This window comes from Cryptomeria japonica, chromosome 7 (assembly GCF_030272615.1).
Source record: "Cryptomeria japonica chromosome 7, Sugi_1.0, whole genome shotgun sequence".
In the NCBI taxonomy this organism is placed as follows: Eukaryota; Viridiplantae; Streptophyta; class Pinopsida; order Cupressales; family Cupressaceae; genus Cryptomeria; species Cryptomeria japonica.
The window spans coordinates 769956620-769968035 of record NC_081411.1 but is presented as its reverse complement, the minus strand read 5'-3'; the positions used below and the strand labels follow the sequence as shown (position 1 = coordinate 769968035).

The following is an 11416-nucleotide window of genomic DNA, read 5'->3' as shown; positions in this document are numbered from 1 at the left end:
TATATATCATTGATGTATTGTTTGTTGTATTATTGAACTATGATTGCAATTCTTTATGATATTGAATTATGGTATTCAACATATGTGATGAATGGTTCATCACATTCTCCTATATCAATTTTGGTACTGAGTGTCATTGTAGAGTCATAACAGAGGCATAGCTAGAGGAAGATATATAGTCATGCATCTCTTGCTACAGATTAGCATAAATTTACATTTTATATTATCTTTCTTACATATCAATCTTAGATTGTTATTACTGACTCATTGTTATCATTACTAACCTATACAATATCTCTAGATTCATGTAGCTTAAAGTGTTGTCCCTAGATGCACCCTAAGATCCATATCAAAATTATTTTTGATTCTACAGTCTTATTAACCTTTGGATTTAATGAAAATAAAGAGAAAACCATTTGATAGAGTGCGAGAAATATTTTCTTACACTTCTACTTGTAACAACATGAAATCCTCATGCATCTCCAGAGCTAGCACTAAGGTATTTTAATACCATGCATTGCTCTTGAGGCCTTCAAAAATTCAAACTTATGGAAAAGTTATATATGGTTAAACTTTGAGGTCAAGCAAGAAGCCTCTAAAACCACTTCCCTCTATTTGTGTAGCCTCATGAATTCCTTGAAAAAATGACAAGTCTTTTTTTGTGTGCTAGTTGTCTATTTAAGATAACTCAAATTCATGTCAATTCTTGATTCTCCTTTGCTGCTCCTAAATGCCATCCAATTATTGTGAGATATTGCTTGGGTATAAAATGACTTTTAGTTCTATTTGGAAAACCGAGTCTTATTCAAAGTCTATTAGAATTGTATGTTTGCCAGCAAAGTCAATTTATGGAATGGCTTCATTGTAAAATATAGGAACATACAATGCTTCAACCCTTGTTCAAAGATTTAAGTCTCTTTTCTAAGGTCTACCTATTGCTGCTTTTGATTTTGTCAACTACCACTCACAACATTCATTTGTAGAAGAGAATTTATTTTGGATAAAAACATCCTAATACCTAAAGTTATGTTGATTTTGAGAGCTAACGTGATCCAATTAGAGCCAATGCCCAATGTTTCAAGTTGCTCATGGTCCTTCAAAGATTTTTTTTATGTAACCTAGATGGTTTAGACAGAGACATCTTTGAATCTTTGATTTCTTCATTCACAAGCAAGGCTTATATGGTCTATCCATCAATTCCAATCATTCAGAAAGTAGTTATTCCCAAGTTAGTTTCAATATATATTGAAGTTGTGTCAACATGGATCCATATCTAATATATGTGGGAGGGTAAATGGAGATGATTTTAAGTTCTACCAATAAAGTGTTTGACATGATACATTATGATCAAAAGGCTTAGCTTTTTTCTTCCTTTTGCAATCTTTTGATCTCACAAACCTTGCTTTCACACTTCATTATACAAATTTCATTAAAGTTGTGAACACTTCTATTGGTCCAATATGTCATATATATCAATTGAGATTTAGATTTTTTTTTTTTTTGTGAATGTGGGTGCTGAAATAATTGTGGTTTGAAATTATTATGTACTTATTTTAGGTATGTTTGAAATGTGGCATTGCCTTTTGTCTAATTTTGTTTTCAAATATATGCCAATTAGTAGTAAATCTTGTACTTTATTATTACTTGCTTAAATATTTGCTCGCTTAAATATTTGCTCTTGTGAAGAGAAGAATTGTTGTTGTTGCATTTAAATGGCCCAATAAGGTTGCTTCCATTTTCAATTGTTAACTAATTTTTGATTGTGCAAATATTTAAGTGTTGGCTAAACCAAAAGATTGAATAATGTTGGTTGGGGGTTTAATTTGTTTCTTTTGAGGGATAAGAAAGATAATAAGGTGATTGAATACAAAGCTTATTTTAGTATGTCAGTTAAAATGAACAAAGATGAATGGAAGAAGTGCATCAATTTAAGTACTTTTTTTCTAAGAGTCCAAGGATCTGTTGCCTGAGAGGGTAGTTAAGTGAGATCCAATTGTTATTAGATTAGTCTCTCACCAACATTCGTCTTTACATGGATAGTCACTAATAGAAGCAAATAAGGTAAGAAAACAACTTCAATCTTAGTTAGATGCCTAGGAATTTGAAATGCGGTTCCCATGTTGTTATTGTGCTTAAGAAAGATGGGTTATGGAGGACATTCATTGACTATAGGGTCTTGTATTAAACATATCCTCCATGGATAGGTACTGTCTTCTATATATTATTTATTTATTAAACCAACTCCTGCGTACTAAGTACTTTACAGAGTTGGATTTGAAATCAAGGCATGATCCAAAATGGATCAGACGAATTAGTGAAGCAAGCTAACATTGACAAATTAGTGTTCAGTAATCTAACATTGACATTAATATGGCAAAAGATTGATTAAAATGCATTGCTTCCAGTCATCAACAAAGTGGTTTTTGTGTTACATATCAATGTCTTACAAATTAGCAAGAACCAAAAATGTTACTTATCAATGACTATCATGGAAATCTAGATAGAATCCTCGAAAATCAATTTCGATTTCCGACTCTGCATCGTCTAGTAAACATGTCCGTATACTCCAAGACCAACAGATTTGTGGGAAAATTGTCACAAGAATTTTCTATCCATTCATTGGCACTAACGGTGTCACATGTCCTTGATTGTTTGTATATGTCGTGGTACAGGATACAACAATGTGAGGGAACAATGATGACCAATACAAAAGAGAGAAATTGATATCCTCAACCTGTCATGTATGATCCCTTACAGTTAGAAACCAGTGCCAAGATGCAATGTCGAATTGTAGTATTGGCTGGCCCAGAACGTCTCCCTGCATGCTGACGTGCCAACCGAGCAACTGTTGGTACGCCCTTGTGAAACATACAAAGTGTGGATTGTAATCTTCTACAATGCCTGACAATCTGCATAAGAAGACAATAGTAGCGTTAGTTCATTATGTTGTAGTAATAAAAAAGCATAACATTTTAAGGAAAGGTAAATAGAAATTTAATTTTAGAATAGGGAAATATATTTCATAACCTCCTTTTATCAGTAAAAGTTATGAAAGTCATATCTCTATTAATGTTGCAAAACTAATACCAGTGTCGTCCACCTGCATGAGAAAAACACATTGAGGTTGTGACACCCTGTACACATGTATTATTGTAATCACTAGCATCTAAGTAAAGCTAAAGAAAAAAAGCAAACAAATAATTGTACCTCCCATTTACTATTCTCTATAATCCATACGTTGTGCACCCGTAGTGCTGTAAAAAGATAGACGTCAATGGGGACTTCGTGGGCTAGAAGTTAATGATGCTTTGAAAACATTGGAAACAAATGGACGACACAGTCAACAAATGTAAGATAGATTCAAAAAATGGACATGAATTTTTCAATATGAGAATCCCTAACAAACCTTTTTTTCATGGAATAGAGGTAATACCTTTGACATGTGCTCCCCTTGTTTGCTAAGATTGCTTGTTGCCCTTCCTCCCCCTTTTACCATTGCAAGAGAATGTAAACAATTATGATTGAGGAACTTCAGGTGTTATGTGTTGGCTTCCACCATGCCTGCAAAGCCAAACACGATCCTTGGTTGCACTAAACCATGGACGCATGCAAAAAGTGCTCGTTTTAGATATATCCATATTAGGACTGAAATTAAAAGGTAATGCATTTGATTGCTAAAGATCCGAAATTAACCTCTCTACACAAGAATAGAAGGATTGCATTTTTTATGCTTATTGTGGCCTTGTTTGCGACTACTTCCTCAAGAAATCAATTAATTCACTCCATAATGTCACTGTGTGCATAGGTGAAACACCATCAATGGTAGTTAGAGGAGATTGTTGAGGAGTAATAACATTGGATATATTGTCATTGATCGCATCAAGTGTGGCAGTCTCTATTGAATTTGCCACAGATTCAGTAGGCACCGAAACATCACCCTAATGAATTATTGTTAGACAGTGAGTTAACAACTTTGAAAAAAGGAAAAATATATATTACAATGGAAAAATTTAAATAAGTAATCCAACAATATCCACATATGTGGGTTGACTTCACCACCATCCTGTACATATTTTTTCATGGCAACAACCTTCAACACATGCTTGCAAGTGTTTCCTTGCAAACTCCAAGGACAGTTGCAAACATATAGGTAAGCACCATAAATTCTAATGACATACCACTTGCAGGAAGTCTAACGTTTCACCCAAAACTATCCAGGGTGACTGTCATCAGGAACAACATCAGCATCAGGTATTTTCTTTGCCCTCTCAAGACTACTCTGCAGATGTCACATCCTATAGTTGTTTATAAAGCCATATTGCTGCAACTTCTTCCTGTGTCTAAAAAATGGCTCCATTTTATAGACAAGGCTATAATACAGGTGATCCATTCACCTCGTGCATTTCTTTTGATGATCACACACATATTGCATCTTCGATTTGCAATGGTACGACTTAATGACAACATTTGTGTCTTGGTTGGCATGTGGGAAATGCCTGAAGTTTTTCGCCCACATTGCTGCAAACCATAAAGATAACAACTATGAATGTAAATGTATGACATGTACCATCGGATGATGTAAAAGTATACAATATGAAGCTATAGCTCATCTATACAGCCATTTACTTGGCACCAAGCTCTATTGAAGTAGTCAAGAAAATGAGGTTGGCCACTAAACTTATTAAAAAAATTATGGAAAAGGCGGATAGTGTTGTCCTCACTATCATCCATTACCATCATGATTCTCCCTAGGCACTGAAATATGTCCATCGCCCTATCCTTCGCAGCATTGTTATACACATTTTCAACCATGTGCGATGCATGTGCTAAATACAAAGAAAAACATGACATCTGAATACAACCCTTGTATAAAGACAATAAAAGGTCATAACCAAGACATCGAAGCACAATGCAACATGTCATAAGAATTTCAATGAAGAGTGTAACTAATAAAAGATGGCATATTGTATGGCTTGTATCTCTGCAGTGGCATCATCAGTCAAAAAGGCATTGATCCTTCAATCATGTCTGGCCTTCTTTCCTTGTCGTTGCACCTCCGCCAACCAAACCTAAATGTCCTTGCTCTTGTTTCATGAGCACATTGCCCATGCAATAGGTACCCCAACCTGCTGGTCATCAAAAACTAGTAGGGGATACAATTGGTAGTTTTTGGCAAACAACCAACCACAATCATTAGTAGTTATAAAGGCATTTGTTTGTCAAAATCATAAATAAGAATGCATACAAAGGATTGTGAGGATCTAACCCCATATTTATCGGCTGCAAATGTGGAATCCATGGAAATGATCGAATCATGGGAGTGTTGAACCATCATATTGAGCATCCATGGAGTCTGGAACCCCATAATGAAAGGCTTGTTGGTGCCTTGAGGTGTTTGGAAATAAAAAAAATTAGTCACATCCTCTAATTGCCATAGCAAATTATACTAGTGGCATCATGGACGTGCTTCTACCAACAGTTGGACTTCACCCTTCTCCATGCATTCATGATGTCCTTACATGTTAGGAATTCATCTCTCCACCTCAACATGTTAGAAAAAAGAGGATCAAAAAGGTGTCTATCCATAATAGCATCAACACTAACATCCATTAGCAACAAGCTCTCAACATAAATTTTGCATTTAGCTAAAAGGTTTGGAGCATATTGGGAACGTGGCTCATTCATTATATCATCAACACCATGAAACAATTCACCCTTTGTGTCTACATGAAACCTTTGATTGAATATCAAGATTGATACATCTGGTCTACCTTTCATCACCTTAACAATAATGTGGCACTGGCAACTTTATTTTTTTCTAAAGTTCCTTACACGTTCCTTTGTGGGAGGACCATTACTATGGTCCTTTGGACGAAATGCACACCAATAACTGAAATGCATAGTCATGTTGTTAACTACAAATTTGAAGACAACAAATATTGTGTACATATTGAAAGAATGATGCAACGTACTAACCAAGAATACATCTTCGTTGAGTGCTCTTTTAAGCATACACTGTGGTTCTCTCTATGATGTTTTCAAAAAATGTGGCTTCTGCACTTTCAACCAAGGCTTCCCCTATAAGAAAATAATCCAATCTGTGAAGTGGAATTGTTGCACAATGGTCATCATTAGCTTCAACAACAATTGGACTCCAATGGAGATTTTTGGCTAAGAAATGATTGACTTTGTTGCCAACATCTTGCACTTGCAAGTCCATTAAGATCCGCCATTTGTGTTGTCTCACCACCCTAGTAACATACGTGGGACAACCAAACATTTTTGCTTAACATAGAGAAAAAAATTATTTAAAAGGTAAGTCGAATGAATGATTATAGTAATTCATTAACAAATTGGAATAGTTGGTAAGAGGCATTTCAATAGTATTATTCTGACCATAAATGAACTCATATCCTCCGTCAATGAAATATTTCACTTCAAGCTTGCAGTGAACCTTACATAACAATAACAATTTTTAGATGTGTTCTGAAGATGTTGGATAAGTATATGGTTTTGTTGGTGAAAGCAATGTCAGATAAGATAGAAATTGTTGACATCTATACACAAAATGTTGAATCAGTGTTTGAGAGAACTTATAGAAATCATAGAAATGAATGACATCCTACAAACTGTGGGTAGAAGGTGTGTAGGTTGAAGAGAACTTATTATTCTGCACAATGCACAATGACATTTACAATTTGAGGATATTGGCCATCCCACATCAACATATTCCAAAGATTACATTGTTTATTCGCGTTGACAACCTTGATTTTTCCATGTAGTAAAAACCTTAAATATAAATATGCAATGAATGAAAGATCCTAGCCCTATGACCGATTTCCTTAGATGATAGATCTCGTGAAACCATCTAAATCCTTTCTAGTAATGTAAAATGAGTACCATTGTTGCAAACAACCTCAAATATTAAAGAAATCATTGACATCTTTACAAAAAATATGGAATTAAAATTTCATAAAAATAAAAGAAGCATAGAAACAGATGAGATCCTACAAACTGTGGGCAGAATGTGGCCAACAACATAAACTAAATGATACATTGTTTAATGGGGCTGCCAAATTACGGTTTCCCAACAACTAATAACTTCAAGTTTACGTATTTCATGAATCCAACATTGTAGCCATATAGTTAACTGCATAGAGGCAATTTTTATTTAAGGGGTGCACAAACCTCATTTACTTGAGGAAAGATTTCCTCAAATTATTTGAATCATTTCAAAAAATGTGCATCGAAGGCCATCAAGTGCATCTCATATCATCCATGAACTTAACTTGTTTATATTGTAAAACACAACGTGATATACGACTTGCAAGCCTCTATCATGAATTAGTTTAAGAACGTCCAATATGAATTGACATACCATGTAAATGACAAATCGAATGGTAGAGCATATAAGAAGAGAATGTCATTGTGTTTCACATTTAAATGTTACATGGAAAGGATGAGGGGCAAGTACACCAAAACCCATGTGGTAACCTCTAAAACCCAGATATGTCCATTGCTGGCACAACCTCAAACATACAGTACATTGTTTACATCTATACAAAGAAATGTCAATCGGTAATAGAAAGAATGAAAGCATAAAAATGTGTTGCATCCTAGGAAGCGTGACTAGAAGTTGTGCATGTTGTGATGAGCATTAAACAATCAGTCATCACATCTATTATTGGTTATGTATTAAATTTTTTGTATAGTGAGCAAAAAGAGGAGAAGACGATAGACAAACAATAGAAAATTGTTCAAAACAACAATATGACACTGGACTACAAAACTAAAGATTCCAGTAGTAGTAACAATAGATGGTAGTTTAGGTAAGAGGTCCAGAAATGAGAATACGCAACCTCTCAGAAAATGCAACTGTAGAAAACACATTTTCATTAACTACCAAATCTTATTTGTGTGTTTGGCCTAACTTATATCGAGAATAGCTTCTGCCCATCTCTCTTGGTGGGAATTGAAACCGTGATTACACATCATACAAACCAAAAACTTGGTTTTCATGGGTTGCAAAACACGACGTTATCCTACGTGCAAAATTTTATTCATATTCAACTTCACAAGAAGCTTGACCACTGAAAAATCAATGCCCACGAACACCATATCAGTTATAATAAAAATCCCATGATGTCTAATAACATACAAAAGATGGACATGACATCATATGAACATAAAACTTGGTTTGTGTGTGGTCCAATACATGTATTTTTCAACCTCAACTCTTCTATTCACATTCAACATTACAAAAGATAGTACGAGTATTAAAAATCAATGCCCACACAAACTCTTATAGTAGATAAAAAAAGCCCTTGGATATTCAAAGCAATGATGTGGAATGAATAGAACAAAGACTTCATAGACTTGGTTTCCATGGGTTGAAAAACATGGTGCATTTTACATGGTTGATAAAAAATGGCTTTATTGACAGAGGAGGTACATTTTATGTGCTTGCAAAGTGTGTATATTGATATTGATTAAATTAAATCACTTCAGAATTTAAAAATAAACATAATTAATCTAAATTAAACTATTATAAGAGTCAAGATCGACAACGTAAATTCAAAACACAAAAATGAAACCAGGGTTTCCCACACTTAGGGTAATCTTTTTGAGAATACATGGGTTTTCCACACTTAGGGGTTTTGTAATGTTACTAGGGTTTGTAATATTTTTGGGGAGTGGACTAGGGTTTTCAAAAGAGTGTAAAAGATTGGAAGTTTTGAAATTTGCCCAGTCTGTATGTGTGCTTTTTGTGGAGGCATTTTTTTGACCCACCTGTAAATGCAAGTTTGCGATTCTTGAATGGGACTATGAAGGCTCGGATTTTTTGGGTAATCTTTTCAACAACACAACAATTTTCCACACCTATTTGGACAGGGCATGTTAAAAGACACAAAAGTTTTGCAAAGGGTACTATCTGGTCTGGGTCTGTAAATTAGTTATGGAGACTTTCTGGCTAACATATGTTGCTTTCTACAAAACTATCCAAAATGAGTCATTTAAAACAAAAATGCCCCTTTCACAACCCAAAACCCTAAAAAAATACCATCTGGAACTATGATTGGAAAATAAATAAGTTAGGGATTTTTACTCATTGTTTTGTGTAGTCGAAATCTTTGATATCCACCCTCCAATTGAAGCTCCCTCTTTCACGCAGTCACACAAACCCTTGTTTTTCCTTCTTGTCAAAGCTGCAACTTATCAAACCCTATGTGTTTTGGTAAAAAATGCACCCATGTCCTTTAAGACATGTCGTGTTTTTGACATATTTATCAATGATTAAAAAATTCCCGCCGATCGTGCCTTTTATTGACGGTGGTACAATTTCCCGCCCCTTTGTTGCTTCACATTGATGATTACATGTTGTCGGTTTCTTTTTCCCAGCGGCCAAAGAGCCCTTTTGCATGGTTGTATGGCGATGCCATGTTTGGTACCTTCGGTATGTTACTGATGTCGCGTTACAACCCACGTAAGTATGGCAATGGCTATGTTTCGTATGGGTGTGCTATTTTGTGTGGAGAAAAGTCGCTTTCCTTCCTTTTAGTTGTAAGTCAAGTAACTAGGTTAGTTACGTTTATCATTGGTGTAAAACTATTATAGGAATTTTTCTACTTATATTTTTGAGCTATCTTTGGTTTATGATACTGACATGAGGAGGATTCAATTGTAAAGTTTTTTAGTCAAATTGTAAAGTTTTTTAGTCAAACTCATTGATTCGTTTCACGAGTAGTGGTTCATATGAATCCATCTCTCATGAGAATGGATAGTCCACTTAGAACTCATTACATCTAGGTGATGCTCACAAAAGTGAAGCAATGAGATCATTCATCTCATGAGAGATGGGTTCATGTGAACCACTTCATGAAATATGGTCAATCAGTGTGACTCAAAAACTATGCAGTCAGATGATTGCAACAATAGACACAACAAAAAATACCTTCTATCTTTGGTTTATCATTTTTGTTCTAGGGAAGTCCCTTTAGTCTAGTATCATATAACTTCTATGTACTAAGTGATCGAATTGATTGGAAATCCTCTATTATTCCTTAATATAACATACTAATGAATTGTTTTCATCTTATAAATGAATAGGAACCTGACCATCAAAGAGGTTTGTGTCATACCACGATTCATTCTCTCACACTATGATTTCCTTTTAGTTGTAAATCAAATAACTAAGTTATGTCTATCACAGGTGTATCTAACAAGGTAGATTTTAGCAAAAATGAGATCAAGACTAATGTCTAAAATGCATCGGACTTGGGAATATCCCATATAACTCCGAAAATTTATCTTGTTAATATCCGGTTAAAAATTTTACTGCACATTCAACCCAAATTTTGAGTCTCTTATTCCATTTGATGGTGTCAGTTTTGTCAATTGTTTGCAAATATCTTTTTCCAAATTTGTTTTCGTTATTATTTTGAGAGGATGAACACTGGAATTTTAAGCCAACAAATAAAGAAAATGACATCGAAATCGGAAATTTTTTACTTTATTACCACTAGCAATAAATAAATTGCCATTTTGTGGCTGCTGAGATGCCACATCAATTGTGACATCATAGTTTTTATTTCATGCTCGTGTGACAGCTGAGGGGTCTCTAAAATGACATGAACAAGTACCATGAAACTCCAAAAACTTTGATGAAAGTTTGAACTGATATAAAAAAATTTATAAAATAATAGAAAGTTTTATTTGTTCCATCTTATGTCTTCCTAGAAAGTTTTGTTTATGCTTTTTTACAAGAGACTTTCATAAGCCTGATTTAAATATCATTTCACTTTAGTCTCAAATCAATTTCAAGTCATCATAATGACAAGTGGCAGCATAAATGCATGGTAGTGTTAATGTCTACACACTATAAATGGGCTGTAGCTATTCTGGCTCCAAAATGGCATGCCATGACATGATGCGGCTCCAAAATCGCATGCCCTCTCATGATGTCATGAGACACGTTCTAGGACCAGCCATCGGGTTGATGTGGAGGCATGTTGTTGTTTTACGGTTGACGGAAAGCATTTGCACGCAACTAGCATTTGCCGACCACTCTCATAGTCACTAGTACGACTACAGTTTGTAACCATGTGTGTCAAAAAATTTGAAATGCCTGCCTAAACGTGTGTCCAAAAATTTGAAATGCCCGCCTAAACATGTGTCCAAAAATTTTAAATGCCTAGCCTCAATGATCATTTTGCCAAAATAGCTACATCCAGAAAGAGAGATCCGAAAGGTCGAGAGAAATAATCTGGAGGTGGAGGTTTTGGTTGAATCACAGAGCAAGGGGAGCTGCGGTTGCTGCGAGAAGAACTTGTTGTTCAATCTCAGTGTTGTTGGTTCAATCTCAGTGTTGTTGCTTCTTCATTTTGTTTCTGTTTTGTAATGTATATAGGATTATGCC

The 11416-nt window shown here is 34.9% G+C and overlaps 1 long non-coding RNA gene across 2 annotated transcripts; it reads right to left on the bottom strand.

The window, feature by feature from the left end:
- Positions 1-2382: 2382 nt before the first annotated feature.
- LOC131063461 (uncharacterized) lies at positions 2383-9457 on the bottom strand. Of its 2 annotated transcripts, none has more exons than XR_009111068.2 (5): positions 9107-9457; positions 3434-3591; positions 3208-3306; positions 3028-3100; positions 2383-2909 (listed from the first exon to the last, which is right to left on the bottom strand). It is a non-coding gene; the product is annotated as an uncharacterized LOC131063461 (long non-coding RNA). The 2 variants fall into 2 exon arrangements; XR_009111067.2 differs by having other exon boundaries at positions 3208-3254.
- Positions 9458-11416: the final 1959 nt, after the last annotated feature.